Source organism: Mixophyes fleayi, chromosome 10, assembly GCF_038048845.1.
Source record: "Mixophyes fleayi isolate aMixFle1 chromosome 10, aMixFle1.hap1, whole genome shotgun sequence".
Lineage (NCBI taxonomy): Eukaryota > Metazoa > Chordata > Amphibia > Anura > Limnodynastidae > Mixophyes > Mixophyes fleayi.
The window spans coordinates 23,287,139-23,303,637 of record NC_134411.1 but is presented as its reverse complement, the minus strand read 5'-3'; the positions used below and the strand labels follow the sequence as shown (position 1 = coordinate 23,303,637).

The 16,499-nt window shown below is 40.3% G+C and overlaps 1 protein-coding gene across 1 annotated transcript in view; it reads right to left on the bottom strand.

Annotated features, from left to right (window-relative positions):
• HIPK3 (homeodomain interacting protein kinase 3) overlaps positions 1-16,499 on the bottom strand; it is a 52,529-nt gene that overhangs the window by 20,958 nt on the left and 15,072 nt on the right. The window lies entirely within an intron of this gene.

Below are 16,499 nucleotides of genomic sequence, written 5' to 3'. Positions count from 1 at the left end.
AATAGAACATAAGGTGCTCAAAGCAACTACATCGCCTCAAGATCTAAATATCAAAAACTATTCTCATGCTGATCAAGGGCAACATATATATGGATTACTAATCAAAAGACCTAAACACATTTCACCTTAAAAATTCTGCAGTGTCCGTTCCCCCTAACCAAACTTATCACATCCCAAAAAGTTACGTCTATCCTTCGTCTGCCAGTAACAACGTTTATATCTCACGACTTGTCCATTAATTCCCAACTAAGTGAGAACTATCTCAATGAGGCCGGCTTACCTAAACACTTCCTCATAATTTAAATACGATGACCTTGTGTTCGTTGTTCGGTGACCTTGTGTGTTACTTACAGCTTAAATCTACTTTACATTCATAACTTTCAGATACAAATCGTTTAAATATAAATTAGCTTCATTTTCAGCCAAATGTATTGGCTGCTTTGCCTGTCTCCATTTTCTTAAGAACACAACATAAAACCCAAACAACGAAGGTTCGAAGCGGCAACTGTGAGTTTCAGAAGAACAAGAAAAGGGAACTAGCTACAATTCTATGAAAAACTCAGCACTATAATCCGTGTATTTGATTTATAACTCTTATGCAGGTACACCCACATGCAAGCTGCACACTGTGTGGCAACATTAGCACACGATGATCACATTTCGGAGCGGGTGGAAATCATTATTTACATTCTGCAAACGAAAATTCTGAGAAAACGGTTCACTGAAAACTTGAGTACAAGGAATTTGTGGCTGAGCCAACCAGAGCACGCCGCACAAGCACAGACATGGTGAATCGTTAATGTTTCAAATGGAAGCTAAGGGCAGGAACCTTTCTACTAAGTGATTTGCTTCAGGTACACTAGGGTGTGTAATAACTCATTCTGTAACCATAGCGAGCAATGCTGTTTGCGTAATGTAGGCAAATCATTAATGAAACAAAAAGACGTTCCTTCCTTCGTTAAGATATTAGATTCGGCACCTTTGCAAGTCACCTGCTCAGGGCTATCACCTTACTTTCAAGGGGTACAAAGTCCAGATCACTAAATCTCTCCTTGTTCAACAGACACATAATAGGGTTCTCTGTTTAAACTCTATGGTGCAGAAAAGAGGTGGAATGTAGTCTCAGAAGGGAAACCAATAATGTAAGCAGACTAATGAATCATCTATTTTTTGGGCGATATTTTTATTGCAATGCAGAACATGGAAAAACTGCACTTGTGACCCTTAGAAAATCGACTGCTATTAAGAAAAGGTTTATGCTTGAGATCCCTCAGGGACTGTCCATTAGTGAGCGCTGACATATCAGACAGCTGGCCAGCAGCACAGGTGATTGAACAGCTGTACGTGACAGTTGTGAACTAAGAAACAGACTGACCACCTGACCCTATTATAATATTGGGGGCGCTGCTGTGTAACCCGTACACTGCAAGACCCAGGCACTCCCAGACTCCAACTGTGAAAGCAGCTGACATAATACAGGCACTCGGTGGAGTACATAATAAAATGACTTGGCCTATCAGAGTAGATTTAAAAATAACACCAAAAAACATGTGTGAATTTCTAGAAAACAACCTAAAGCTGCCCCTTTGTTGTCTGATGCAAGATAGGGTTTAAAAAAACAACCCCCTTCCCTTAAAGCAGTTAATGTAGGAGGTTATGTGAATTGATAGAATACTGATGAATGAGTTAAGGCTTGTATGGGATTTTATGCAGCACACATTTTACCATTGTGTCTTTGTTTAATTTTGCTTTAAAGGAGAACCTTTGATAACCCCTCTATCTTGTTTATTAGGTTTACAAAACATTGTAGATTATTTTACAGGCTACAAACATTCATGCAGTAGTCCTGTCTCTGTATCTAATCATAAAGGCTGTGTTTTTCCACATACACACTGAACTCTCAGACTTTGGTGTGTCATCTTCAGTGTGCAAAAGTCCAAAGATACTAGCTGCAGACCAGAGCAATCAACTGCTGCACGAATCTACCAATCATTTCCAAGGGGTTTCACAGCTCTCAGTAAATAAGCATATGACACAGAAGAGAATCTCCCTCATAATGTCACAAGCAAATGCCAAACAAAATATATCATACCATTCGTGTATATATAGTCATATCTATCCAACCACAAAGCAGGGGGATGCTGGACACAAATAATGAGAGTCCCATACTCAGTAGCAGTATTTGCAGCAGAGGGGATGACAACACAATTTACATGGCAGGTTTTTGTGTGTGTGCATTTCAAGTCCTTTTATGGTTCACTCTTAAATGGTATAAATACTACACTAATGTGACTTTCTAGACTAATCCAATAGAAATTCTATCCTAAAACTCTACGAAAAACTTGATCACTGTTTACCAGGCGCCCATTCTGTTCTCTGCACGAGGATCATGGCTTAATTTTAGATTTGTTTACATGTTTCCCCTGCAAAGTGGATCAGGTGAACAGAGCTGATGATGGCTCTATCCTAAAAATAAGCCCCACTCTAAGGCATTGTAGAAGTGAACGTCATGCAAGGAGTTAAAGAGCTTCCCAGCTATGGATATTTGTTAAGGAGCTGTAACAACATAGGGAAGGTCCTTTCAGTAGCAAGGTCAGAAGCCAAGACAAGTGTTAAAGGAAAAGTGTCCTAGCATGTGGTTTCATAATACGGATTATACCTTTTCTGCCATTTCTTACACTTTGCCACTGGCATTTATCCAAGCAGCTGAATACACTTCTACCCATCACACGCTTGGAGAAAACTAACTACTATTTGGCTCTTGCCAAGATGCCATTAAACTCACTATTACTTTAGCGCAGCAGGTATTCAATTAAAAAAGTATTAGGCTATAAGAAGCGTAAAATTAAAAATCTCAGGGGTTTACAGACAAGAGACATATACCTCGATTTGCAACAACAATGTTGTTTCCCCTTTACCACCGATCTGACTTTATTAAATGATATTTTATAAACCATTCTGCATAAAACAGCTGTCTAGTGACACTGCACCTATGACAACACCCTTCTGTACAACCCTTGTTCACCATAATAACCATTCTGCCCGTTAGCATCTGAACATGATTCAACATGAACAAAAGGGGTGATCAGCAGCTACAGGCTAATATTATTCTTGGAGAAAAGAAAATACAACAACTTTTAAAGTGAAATTCTATCCACGACACAAGTATAACAAAGACAACACAAAATAATAAATAAAATGTGTCCCGTCCCCCCCCCCCCCCTTCCCGCCTAAGGCTCGCACACGGGTGCTTTTCAGATGTCCAAGGTGCATCACAAACAACAATTTGGAACTCTCTAACCATGTTCACTTGGAGCATCGCCTCACGCCCAAAAACTGCTCCATAGCCCGTTACCATGTCTAGAGAGCCGTGAACACCTTACAAGAACTTAAGTATGACACCGAACAGTAAACCGCAAAAAAAAATTACTTTTTACATATAACTATGTATATGTTCATTACAGTTTTCCTTTAACATAGGAGTAAAGTATCTATTTCGTTTAGCGGCAATAACAATGTCCCCGGAAACTTCTCAATTCATAAACAATGAAAAGGGAACAGATCTGCGCTAAATAGCAGAACCATGGGAAAGCTTAGTGGACATATGTTCCAAACACAAACTACAAAGCCACTGGCAACACTATCCAGGTCACTCATATACCATCCACACCTTTCTTACATCATATTTCACTATGTTCTAAGATCTTGATCAACCTGAAATTGCTGTATTTTTATTAAGGGTTTAACGTTGAGGCAGATAACTGCGGTTCTCCAGCTGTCTGGAAACTACAAGTTTCGGCAGGCCCAGGGAAGCTTTCCACAGGAGTTCTCTTATGACGGGATGTCAGTAAAGCTTCAGACACTGGATAGCAAGGCTGTTGCTGTGACATTCTGTAATATGAATGCAATATATATATATATACACACACACACACACACACTAAACGTCAAGCAGAGCCCTAGCCGTTATTATACACTGTCTAATCATGCTAAGTGCTGGGATTTATTTTTCATTTCTGCTGCTGAGAGAGTTATCACAATCCCCATCTTATCAGTTGAGAAAGCGCTGCTAATGTAGTTTTTGGAACCAGCTAATTGTGAGCATCCCACACCAGACACACGGAGAGCAGAGAAATGCCTTTGTGAGCTTGTTCTAGAATTTGGGAGATAAACAATAGCTGGCGTTAATGGAATTTAGTTATCAATGGCTGGGCTAATCTAGCATGTATAGAGATGTGGCGGCGGGCGGAATGAAAAATAATCAAATAGCTTATCGACACAGACTCCGATCTGGGGGTTTAAACTGCAGCCAACAAAAGGGAAATTGCTTATATGGAAATTTGCATCCTGGGATTGCTACTTGATGTTAAAGTTTGACAATTTACGTGCAGTATGATGTGGAGTCTAGATTTTAATGAGAAGTTTAAAATGCACATATTTATCCTCAGGAAGAAGCCGCCTAAGGCTGGAAAGGTCATTCAAGTAGATCTATAAGAGTTTTAAATATTCAGCGTGATCCAGTGGCTGAGTGCTACTATTTTCCATACATAGGCAAACCGAGGGGGTTTCCAAGTGCCTGGAAACCCCCCTCCAAGCCTGGGGCACTGTGTAATTGAGGAGGCTGGACCCTGCTCCCGCTTCACACACCTCTGCTTGAAAAGGGAGAGCTGCGTGCACCGAACAGTAGTGCACGCAGCATTGCCCGTGTATATTATGGGGATAGGAAGAGTTGGAGAGCAGCCAAGTACGGTCTAAAATTATAGCCACGCCCCCATGCATGATGGTCACGCCCACTGGCAGCGTGGTGTGGAAACTCCCCTCTACAAATCCTGCGTTTGCCCCTGAAATAGGTTAGTCTCGCAGGCAGGGTTGCACTATTAATTTAGACCAGGCCTGGGCAACCTGTGGCTCATCAGTTGTTGTGAAACGGCAAACCCCAGCCTGCTTTGTAGTAGACAGCGAGCCGAGCCGTCAGCTGGCAAGGTGCACTGGGACTTGTAGCTTCACAACACCTGGAGAGCCACAGGTTGGCCAGGCCCGATTTAGACCAAGTAGCAGAGTAATCTGGATCAAAAAGCTAAATTAGTGTTAAACAGTATTGTGCTAAACAGGCTAAAATAACATAGCGACTGCTGTCAACTGTGAGTGGAGCGACCAACAGCCGGGGCCAGGGCTGCTAAGGCAAACAACAGGTTGGTTGAACCTTGTTGTGCACAACGTACTATGCAAAGTATAACTAAAATGAGAATCCAGAGGCTGGTGACAGGATCTCTTTAAACATCAGTCGTTCCATGAAAACAGCGATTACTATGTTCATTCTGTGAAAGTTTACAGCTATTGAACAAACAAAACAGAATGTGGAGTCTAAATAAAGGTCTCAGATGGCTGGGGGGGTTGTTGATGGAATAACACAGACTGGGGAAAAAAACAGTACTTGAAGGTTTGGCTGCATCACCATTAAAGGCTCTATCCACAAAAAGCAAGGACAACGATAAACCAGCACTAGCTATATATTTAGGAATTAGAACAGAATGTGAAGTAGCTTAAGCTAAACACAAAGGTCAAAGCCACAGTAACCCTTTGCTGCACACGTCACACTAACCATGCACCGTGAGCACCGCGCTACCGATATGTACCTGATGTAAATATGTTTTTGTACCATGTCAAAGCCTCTGCTCTGTATAAATAAGGGAGTGTTATTTTTCCATTTGGAGCCAGAACATTGGAGCAACAACAAATGTCAGCCAGTTAACCCCTTCATAGCCCGGCAACAAGTTACTCTGTAAACGCCATCCGTTACAACCGGAAGAATCCTTTTATTTAGCAAACAAACTTCCCCCCCCGGACACTGCAATCTTGCGCAAAAGGACTTTAGTAAATTAGTCTCCCTACAGCTTACAGTGAGCGCCAGTCCTAGCACGCAAACAGTTAATGTATTTCACAGCGGGTTATTAGGAGCTTAGCCTTTCCTGACCAAACATTGCATTCTCCATCCACATGGTCCAGTATCACTGCTGTGCTACACTGTTCTATTTAGTTAGTGATATTGTGTTACTGTGTGCTCCAGGTAGGGGCTGCTTCACAGCTGTTCAGTCTGGCTTTAATCTGATTTCTTAAAGCTCCTGAGAGCCTGATCAAAAAAAAAAAAAAAACACAACATATTCTCTCTCTGCTGTAAAGAGTACACTTGAGAGCTCATAGGTGTATTCCTACCATGTACAAAATCTACCACAGCACATTGTGCGCTCGTTTGTAAGAGTTAATTGCAGCCCAAGGTGGATTATAAAGCAGGCAGAAAGTACATGGAGTGCGCTCAGCCTGTGTGAAAGGATTTGAGTAACTCCTCTGAGCCTCGACAGATTTATGCACTGCTTGCCCTATTTATTCACGGTCACATGACTTCTACCGCTGCAGTGACAATTTCCATGAAACAGTTAATAGGATTCATGGTGAGTTTGCTAGACCTTAGTCCACACTGCAGCGTTGCGCATGGTCTGATAGTTGGCTGGATAACGCGGCGGATGTGAGCACAAACGAGCACCATGGCGGATCATTTGATTGTAAACCAATTGTGCATGTTGGTAAATGCGGTATCTAGCAGTGTGATCTGTGAGTGACGTACCACACCAATGTGATCTGGCAGTGATCTACCGCACCAATGTGATCTGGCAGTGATCTACCGCACCAATGTGATCTGGCAGTGATCTACCGCACCAATGTGATCTGGCAGTGATCTACCGCACCAATGTGATCTGGCAGTGATCTACCGCACCAATGTGATCCGGCAGTGATCTACCGCACCAATGTGATCTGGCAGTGACGTACCACACCAATGTGATCTGGCAGTGATCTACCACACCAATGTGATCTGGCAGTGATCTACCACACCAATGTGATCTGGCAGTGATCTACCACACCAATGTGATCTGGCAGTGACCTACCACACCAAAAAAAACAACAACAAAAAACAGCTCTTGTCCAATTTGGTCACCCATATGGACCCTGTACACCTTATCAAAATATGCTTTTTCAAAGCATTAGAAGATGCTAAGTTGTGGTCTGGATGTATATAGTGCGGTCTGTGTTCTAGAACATTATGTGAAACTAGTAGTGCAAAGCCAAAAGCTTCAAATTACAACATTTTACCATTTCCTCCTAAACTGGAACATGCTGTTCGATAACTGCTTCCTTCAGACTCAATTATATAACAATTAGAATTCGATCTGCACCAGAACAGTGTGCATGGCATGTATATTAATTGGTTTTTAACCACTTTGTTACAAGCTGCAGGTATACCTGGCTTGCACGTTAATGTTACATGGTACATTTTATTTGCATAACTATTGGTAAACTGACACCTGGCTGTACATGTAACACAGCTGCCCAGTAAACTGTGGCCTCCTTAGCTACCTTTACAAGAACTGAAATCGTTCCTAGTATCTCAAGTGGTAATTGTAGATAAGTATGTGGGTTCTAGAGGAAGGAAGCAGTCCCAATGACGTAATATGTCTTGCTTAATACATCGTCAAATCCTGTAAGCAGGTTGTATTTTTTTTTCCTACACAACCACATTACATGTAACTTTGAACTATATCACTCATGTTTTGCATCAATATTGGTATTTACTGAATGTGGTTGTTGTGGTATAGTTTTCTCTGCATATATTTGTGCGTCTAATAGCTCTTACAGAAATGGAAGGTATTTTTGGCTTTGTGATTCTTAAAAAGGCAAAAAAAATAATAATCTAATTTTAGATTCTCAGTGCTTTACATTTGGAATTGAACACTGCTGCCTGTTTGGAATAGCCAAGCGATGATAAGTGCATCACTAATGTGAAGGGAGTATAGTATGACTTATCTTCACTTAGTTTTTGTTTTGGGTGAAATTCTTAATTTGAATACTTAAATTGCTCAATAATTGCAGCTAGAATTTTGTTCAGCAAGCTTGCTTACATGGGGTCTGATTCATTAAGGATCTTAACTTGAGAAACTTCTTATTTCAGTCTCCTGGACAAAAACCATGTTACAATGCAAGGGGTGCAAAGTAGGATTTTGTTTTGCACATAAGTTAAATACTGACTGAAATTTAAAGTTGATATTTGTGTGCTACATGAAAAAACAGTCAGTATTTAACTTATGTGCAAAACAAAATCCTAATTTGCACCCCTTGCATTGTAACATGGTTTTTGTCCAGGAGACTGAAATAAGAAGTTTCTTAAGTTAAGATCCTTAATGAATCAGGCCCATGGTGAGCAAGAGTCAAAGGGGCGTATTCAATTGTTCCTCCAGCCGCCGGAAAAACGAGCGCATTAAAACTATTACCGTTTATACGGTAGTTTACTCGCTGAATTTCATCTCGCGAAAATTCAGCGAGTAAACTACCGTATTAACGGTTTTTGCACGCAATATTACCGTATAAACGGTAATAGTGTTAACGCGCACGTTTTTCCGGCGGCCGGAGGAACAATTGAATACGCCCCAAAGTTTTATTTTAAATATCTTTAGTGTCCCTACACTTTTGATATGTTTACAAATATAGTTGTCAGTGTTATTTCAATATTAGAATTGGATTGAATATTAATTTTGGTAGACCTTTAAAATACCAAAGAGCTCTCGCCTTTTTTTTTTCCTCTATGTAATGCGAGACAATCCCAATATAAACTGCATTTAAGTATTTCACTATATAAACCGGCTTTCTAAACATTTGTGGAATTTAGAAAGAGATAATAATGTCTGCTGCTGTGACTGCATATGCTGTGGGGAGGGAAGCCTGTCTTCCAGTGATGTTTATAGTTATACGTATTTTTGGGTGTACGTAAAACCACATGCATTCCATCTTCACAAAAAGAATGAACAGTCCTTGCACAACATTCCGGACGGTGCCATAGTTCCGCAGCTCCAGTTATTCTTGGTGCCAAAGGGGGGAGACAACAGGAACGAATGCAGCAAACGTAAATAAAGCTTTGGAGAGTGGCAATTCCTAATTATAAAAGGGAGCACATGCTGTCTATTTGTGTAGAATGGATCATTTACACAACAAGCCCAGTGAGGAAAGATCGTGCCCAACCCAGTAACTTCCTCGCTTTTACCGAGGAATGTTACATCTTTGTATGTTTTTAAGCGCAGCTATTACAATGTGATTCATAGAAATCGGTTGATGCCAATTTGGCACAATGTAGAAAAAGTCCCAGCACCTTTCCAGAAATAACATTTCAGTAAGCAGCGCAAGGAAAATGGCTAGTGCTGGGAATAACAAGATATTTATATCAGAGAAAGTGGTCATTGACAAGATGTCCTGTTTTCAATTCATAACGTAGTTCTTGTTTGTTATAAAGGAAAAGACACACTTAAATTGTATCTCTGGATGCAGTTTTCCCAGTGGAGACAGCCTGTTCCTCTGCGTTACATTCAAGCACAGCTGCTCAAAACACCTCTATCCAGCTGACCTGGATAGCAAAGTAGAAACGCAGAGTGCACTTCAACACCTTTTCTGGAATAAAAATAAAGGAAATATTCACAACTTAAGAATGAAGTCATAACGTGCTTCAAATGTGTACTAAGTACATTTGCATTTTTTGGCAACAGAAGCAGGTCCAATGTTACAGGGTCTCACTGGTGAGAACGAAGTTAATATATGCACATAGACAGGCAGTTTCATTCTGAACAATATTATTAAAACAGAAGAATGTGTAATAACATTCCTGTTAGAAGATTTACCTAGCTTCTATAAACGTGTTATGAACTTGTGCTACAGATTGTCATGCACTACAGCAATTTTATTTAGAGCCAAAACACAACCTGTCATCTTCCAGGTGAATAAAAGCATACATATCTACTTTAAGGTCCTTAGACATTCACAAAAACGCAGGAACAGTGACCAAAAAATTGTATGTTTTTACCAAACCTGTACCGAAAATAAAACTATGTCTACTATACAAATTCTCCTTTATTTTAAACAATTAATCAAATCATTTAAAGTGCTTTCATAAGGCTGCCATACATTCCAAAAAAAAAGACAATTCCTATCACAAAAATGTTTTTGCCTATACTAGGGAGGAGCTTAAAATTTCCCATCTTGCTGAGCAGTAGTCCAAAGGCCTACTCATGAGCTTCATAAAGGGAAGAAACAGTCCTTCTAGGGATAGAATTGGTCTCAGCACTGACCCACGTCATGCTCTCAATGTCCACTTTTTACAGTATGAACTAAAGGGTATTGAAAGCAAACACTTGAATCATGCCATTCTCTCAGTTAGTGCCGGACCCAATGGACCGACAACAAAAATATAGTGAGGGATATTCCACAAATAATTCTGCATTCTAAACAAATACTGTATATGGTAAGAGGAGCAAACCATTCTCCAATATAATCTATAGCTCTCCTAACCCTGTGTGAACAGCCAGGCCTTTCTATGTAAAATACATGAAATTTGTGTCATGGAAAATTCCTCTGCATCAGAAATCAGGAAATGTTCCTGGAAATGGACTGTCTGAACTATACAACAGTGTTTAGAAACTGACAAAAACAAATGGAGGGGTTAAAAGCAGTTCAAACTGCATTCTTTATAAAAAGGAAGCATTTCCACTAAAAGATTGCTCTTTGTCAGTCCCGTAACAAGGAAGGCCTTCTACATCAAAACAGGCCCTAAGCTAATATAGAGTCCAAATCAAGATGGAACAATTGTCCACATATATGGAATAATTGCTTCAAGTCACATATACAGAAGTTTGCTACACATAAAGAACTGCTACTGTGCAGTTATCTATACATACAGAATATGAACAGGATAAAAGACTGACAGACATTGTATAAACCACCTACTGGTTCTGAGCAGTTGGCCAGCATTAGACAAGGTATGGATGAGATTATTAGGAATAACAATTTAGGATAGCCTAGGAGAAAATCTTTAAACAAACCAGTCAGTCAGAGAGCACGTTCCCACCTGTCTGGTGTTAATGCAACTTTATGAACCTAATCCCTGAAAAGCACATTATATATAGGATGAATGGTTCTCATTCTGACCAGTGCGTACTAAAACATTAACGCTGCTCCTATTTCTCAAGTGACCACACAGGCTACTGGTACAATAGGTAGTGTATTGGTAAAAACGCAAATGCATTAGAAAGGCATCGCTAAGCCATGTTTAAAGCGTGCATTTATTTTCTTGTTTTTACCCATTTTCCCTGCTCAAGTATGAAATTTTGTTAATGACAAAAAAAAATAACATTTTAAGTTTATTCTTGTGCATAAAATGTTGGCAATTACTTTTTTGGCTTTGGCTCTAATAGAAGTTCTGTAGATAATGATTGTTCATCTAAACAGAGAACTGTCACACTGCTGATGTATGTGAGGGGCTGTTCGTACCTGTGGATAATTCACTTGCATCAGGCGGAACAATCAACTGCTTGAGAGACAAGCAAGTCTATTAAAGGCCCTTGACTGGAGTTACTCACGGTGTATGGTGAACATTGTAATATTATTGCACAGAATAAAACATGGAGAGTTTGATTTATAGAATACACGTAAAATAAAAATGATGACATGAAGGGATATAAGTGCCCATCTGTTGGCATCACGGTGGCTGTGTGGTTAGCACTTCTGCCTCACAGCACTGGGGTCATGGGTTCAATTCCCGACTATGGCCTTATCTGCGAGGAGTTTGTATGTTCTCCTCGTGTTTGCGTGGGTTTCCTCCGGGTGCTTCGGTTTCCTCCCACACTCCAAAAACATACTAGTAGGTTAATTGGCTGCTAACAAAATTGACCCTAGTCTCTCTCTGTCTGTCTGTGTGTCTGTGTATGTTAGGGAATTTAGACTGTAAGCTCCAATGGGGCAGGGACTGATGTGAGTGAGTTCTCTGTACAGCGCTGCAGAATCAGTGGCGCTATATAAATAAATGGTGATGATGATGAAGATCTCTTGTGCAGAGATTAGCGAGACATTTACTATGACAGAAATATTATTTTTAAAAAATCTACCCCTTTTACACAATGTGCACGCTTTTATTGAGTAGTCCAGGTGTAGATCTGTGTCCAGAAAGCCCCTAGGTTAGGCTATTCTTTGTCCCTAATTGTATGTTTGTGGCGAAGGATACGCGGAAAGTCCCTGTATGACTAAACTATAAAGAGTCATTTAATTGTGGTTCTTGCAAGTGCTGTGATTATCATAGTATCAGAGACCGAGTGCATCTCTGTTCCATGCAGGAACATTTTCCTATTAAGAAATACATCCATTGCAATACTGTCACTGTGGTCTATGTGGCTACCTGCACTAGCTGTCAGACACAAGATGTCGTCCCTACAGGTCAGCCGTTGCCTGTCTACAGGATGCAGAAAACTAATGCAGTCAAACCACCGAATGCAGCAACACATTTAATTAAACAACATCCAGCAGCGTTACCAAGGTTTAGTTTCATGTAACACAGAGGGATAGGGGTAGTGCTGCTAATGGCTTATCTTGGAGGGAATACTTTTGGATTACTGAATTGAGGACTACGAGATTTGGAATGTTACTTATCTTTTTAATGTAAAAATGTATTTTTATTTTAAGCTATTACTGACAAAAATGAGTTTCTGTAATTCCCTTTTACCTGCTTACGATCATGTGGGTTTTGACGCAAGTTTACCGCTTCACGTCACCTATGATTGAGGGTTCGGTGATTCCACACTTTGCTCATTGTTCCTCTGTTTTTAATGGGTTTGAATACAATAAAGTTTTAACCAGTTTTGATTGTGTTAATGTCTTTCCCTGTGGTGCAGGAGTCATTATTATTGTATCTGGGACAGAGGAACAGAACTGCCTTCTTTCCCACACATAGGTACTTGATTATATGCTGCACTGAGCGGAGCTTTTTGATTTAGACTTCCAAAAGAGAGTGCCAAGTGACAAAATGTATCACCGAAAATAGTACCCAACTACACCCGAGGCAAGGGAAACCATGACAAGCTCCAGTTTGTGGCTGTCTCGCGTTGTAAGGCACAGTTTAACTCTAGCTAACAAGAGAATAACAGAAGTTAAACGATTTGTGTAAAGCGGAGACAACAAACTGGGAAATATAAAACATACTAGAATGTTATGTTTTAGAAAATACATTACAGAATGCTGAAAAATGACAGATGCAAATACATACAAATGAAAATGATAGATATGATGGACATAATATAATTAAATAAGAGAGCCATGACTATTTCTTTAGATTCTGCTAACAAAACAAAGTATCAAGTGCATTGGTCATAAACACAGGAAGGATCGTGATTAAGAGCCCGGATGGATAAGGATGTGGATATTGTATGTATTGTTTTGTGAGTGCTAACAGGCTGCAGCTTGTCCTTCCACTGAATAACTTTTAGTCTATCTGCATTACATCAAACAGCAGCTTATAACTTCCAGTCTGACGCCACCATATACTAAAAGTCTTGGTTGTTTTAGGCTGGGTACAGACTACAGCAGATAATCGGTCCAATCAGATGATAAACGACTGATGGACCTGATATCACAGTAGTGTGTACCCAGGAACGATGAACGATTATCGTTCCAAAGTTCATCAGATCACTGATGGAGATTTTTAAATTGAACTAAAAATCTTGGTCAACGATGGAACAATGTTGTTCCAATTCTGCAGTGTGTACGCACCCCTATTAAATGCCTATTATGTTTATAGAACAAGTGTGCAGGAATATACAATATATCACGTCAGTAATTAGGGGCTGGGGGGGTAGGTGGGCCCCCATGTCAGTCTTATAGTGGGCTACCTTGGGCTGGGTTAACTGCATTTTTTTCCCCCTTTAAAATGTTCCTAATAGGCTACAGAGCCAACGCTCAACCGCTGGGCTAAAATTTGCCAGCCAGCCCGTCAGCAACATATCCCGGTTTGTGGGATTTGTGATATTTTGTTTTGTGCCGAGTAACTTTCATTGTGATGCTGTCTGCAGTGCATGCTTAGTACTTTCTATAGGTCTCCCCTATACCTATTCTGTGTGTTTGCAAGTGTGCGTCCGACAACATGTACTACCTGTGCCGCACCCACCAGCGTCTCCTGACATAATCTGTGCTGCTGTGAACATTCTGATGAATCTAATTAGCTATGGGCTGATCTATCCCTGCACACTTTAAAACTGGTTACCTACGTACAAGCAGGAAATAGGGAATGATTACAATAGGCCTTCTGACCTTAGTCAAACACACCTACAATAATCAGCCTTTATATGTGAAGTTATTGGATTAGGAAATGATGGTTTCAGGTTTACCTAAAGCTGGGTACACACTACAGAATTTTCCACCAACTTTTTATGCCGATCGATTTTACATGGTCCAATCGCTTGGTCCATGGACTGCATACACACTAGGCTCGTTTTAGACGATAAAGGGAAGAGCAGCTGTTCCGTTAGTGACTTTTTACAGCCATGTTGTCGTGAGCAATGACTGTAATTTCTTACTCACTGTTGTGGATCTGTCGGAAGTTTATACACACTACACAATGGAAACGAGATTGGAACTAAAATATTTAACGGTATGAACAACCAACTGAGGCAACAATCGTCCATTTGGGCAGACTTTCGACCATCGTGTCACTACACACACGGACCCGACTTTTGAGTGAGCGCTCGTATGTCGGCTGATTGAGCCGATTATTGGACGAAAACCGTGTAGTGTGTACCCAGCTTTAGAATGGGTTATCTTAATAAAAACACACTCATACTTAGAAAAGGTAGTTTAAGGAACCAATCTGAATACTCAATTCTATTAGCAAAGTTAAAAAACTTACTGAAAACATAATTTGCCAATTAGTGGCATTAAGGTCTAATAAAAACATCCTTTTAATTTCTCGCTCCCTTGTAAAACAACAACACACCATCAAAATTCAGAAACAACATTGTAAGGGTTAAAGCAATCTGGTAATAGAAGTGCAATGTACTGCTCTGCAGAATATTATCCAAGCCTTGTCCAAATAATACAAGCTATCTGTCCCAGCCCCTGTAATATAAGCTAGACACCCCAGCTGCTATGTGAATTATTTACTGACCAATGCCTTGGCAACTAGCCATATATGCCTGAAAGGCTCGTTCAGCTAATGGAATCATGGGAGCCGGAATCGGTGCCAACAGCTAAATGAAAATGCTGAAGTGTAGGGAATATTATGGCCGACATACTGGTCTGGAAAGGGGCATGAACTTGAGGTCCCTGTTGCAAAACCATTTCATCGGGTCTGTAAAATGCTAGATGGTACAGTACACTGAATTACACACGGAGGAATCAAACTGGATATAGGGACTGGGCTCCACATCAAAACAAACTAGTTCTGTCTCAAAGGACGGCTGACTCATTTCGACAGAGGGAAGCACAAGGGATGCGACACATTTGAATCATGCATTTTTAATCTATGCTGTGTGCAGGCTATAAAGATACATTAGATCACTTAGAAGGGTTTACAATTACAAGTTGGTCACTGGGAAAAAGGAAGTCACAAGCCTATTTAGACTTATTCAATGAGAACATAATTACGTTACTAGTTCATGCCCGCTTTGATCACGGTCTCTTAGGTGTGTCCTGCCTGCTTGTTCTCAGCCTATTGAAGACTGTTTTTATCATGCGCATTACTCGTGTTTGCTCTGGTTATGTTTTCTACATTTCCCATGTCTCCTTAGCTGCATAAGGGCCTTCTTACACTAGCGTCTTTGTCCTCTGTAAGCTCCGTTATCCTCCAATGCGTTCTCCACGGAACACAGATCTTTTTGCTACAAGCATAGAGGTTATTGAACCCAATGCTAAAACACACTGGTTAGTCACATATACTAAGAAAAAAAAAAATGGACCACAAACCGAAATGGTGCATGGACCAATCCTATGTACTTTCCACTGGAAAACATCAGAGTGGAGTGGATGAACACTTAAGTACAGGAACATGTGTTAGAGAGACCACAAGACACAATGGGGCATATTCAATGAAGCCAACACATCGCGGCTGAGCATATAAGACATCAATACGGTACCGCCACATAGCGGATTTTCCTTCACAATCCTATGGAGGGGCGAAAGTAAATCTGCAATTTTGCAGTAACGCGAAGTGCCCCACAGGATTATGATAAGGTTATTTTAAAGCTTGTTTTTTGGGTGTAGAAACATTCTGGACAAGAATGCTCATGGGATCATATCGGCTAAAATAGCAATGGCAGATCTCTTAACGAGAGTTTTCATCTAGTGTGAGAATACCATCTATTTAAATATTAATGCTGTTTATATGTTGACTGGAGAATTTAGTCCATAATTAGCATCTCATTGAAATGAGAGATGTATTCCTAATCCAAGCAACAAGTCAACGCACCTTCCTGGACGTTACTGTCTATAGACCCCTCTTACATACACTAGAACACTTTCTTATGTCAGTTTTATTAACACATCTAATCTACTTCATTCAGTTACAATTGGGCACATAATTGACCTTTGATAATTTCACCAACACTAAGTCGATATCAAAACCAAGACTTTCTTAAAATGACTGAGGT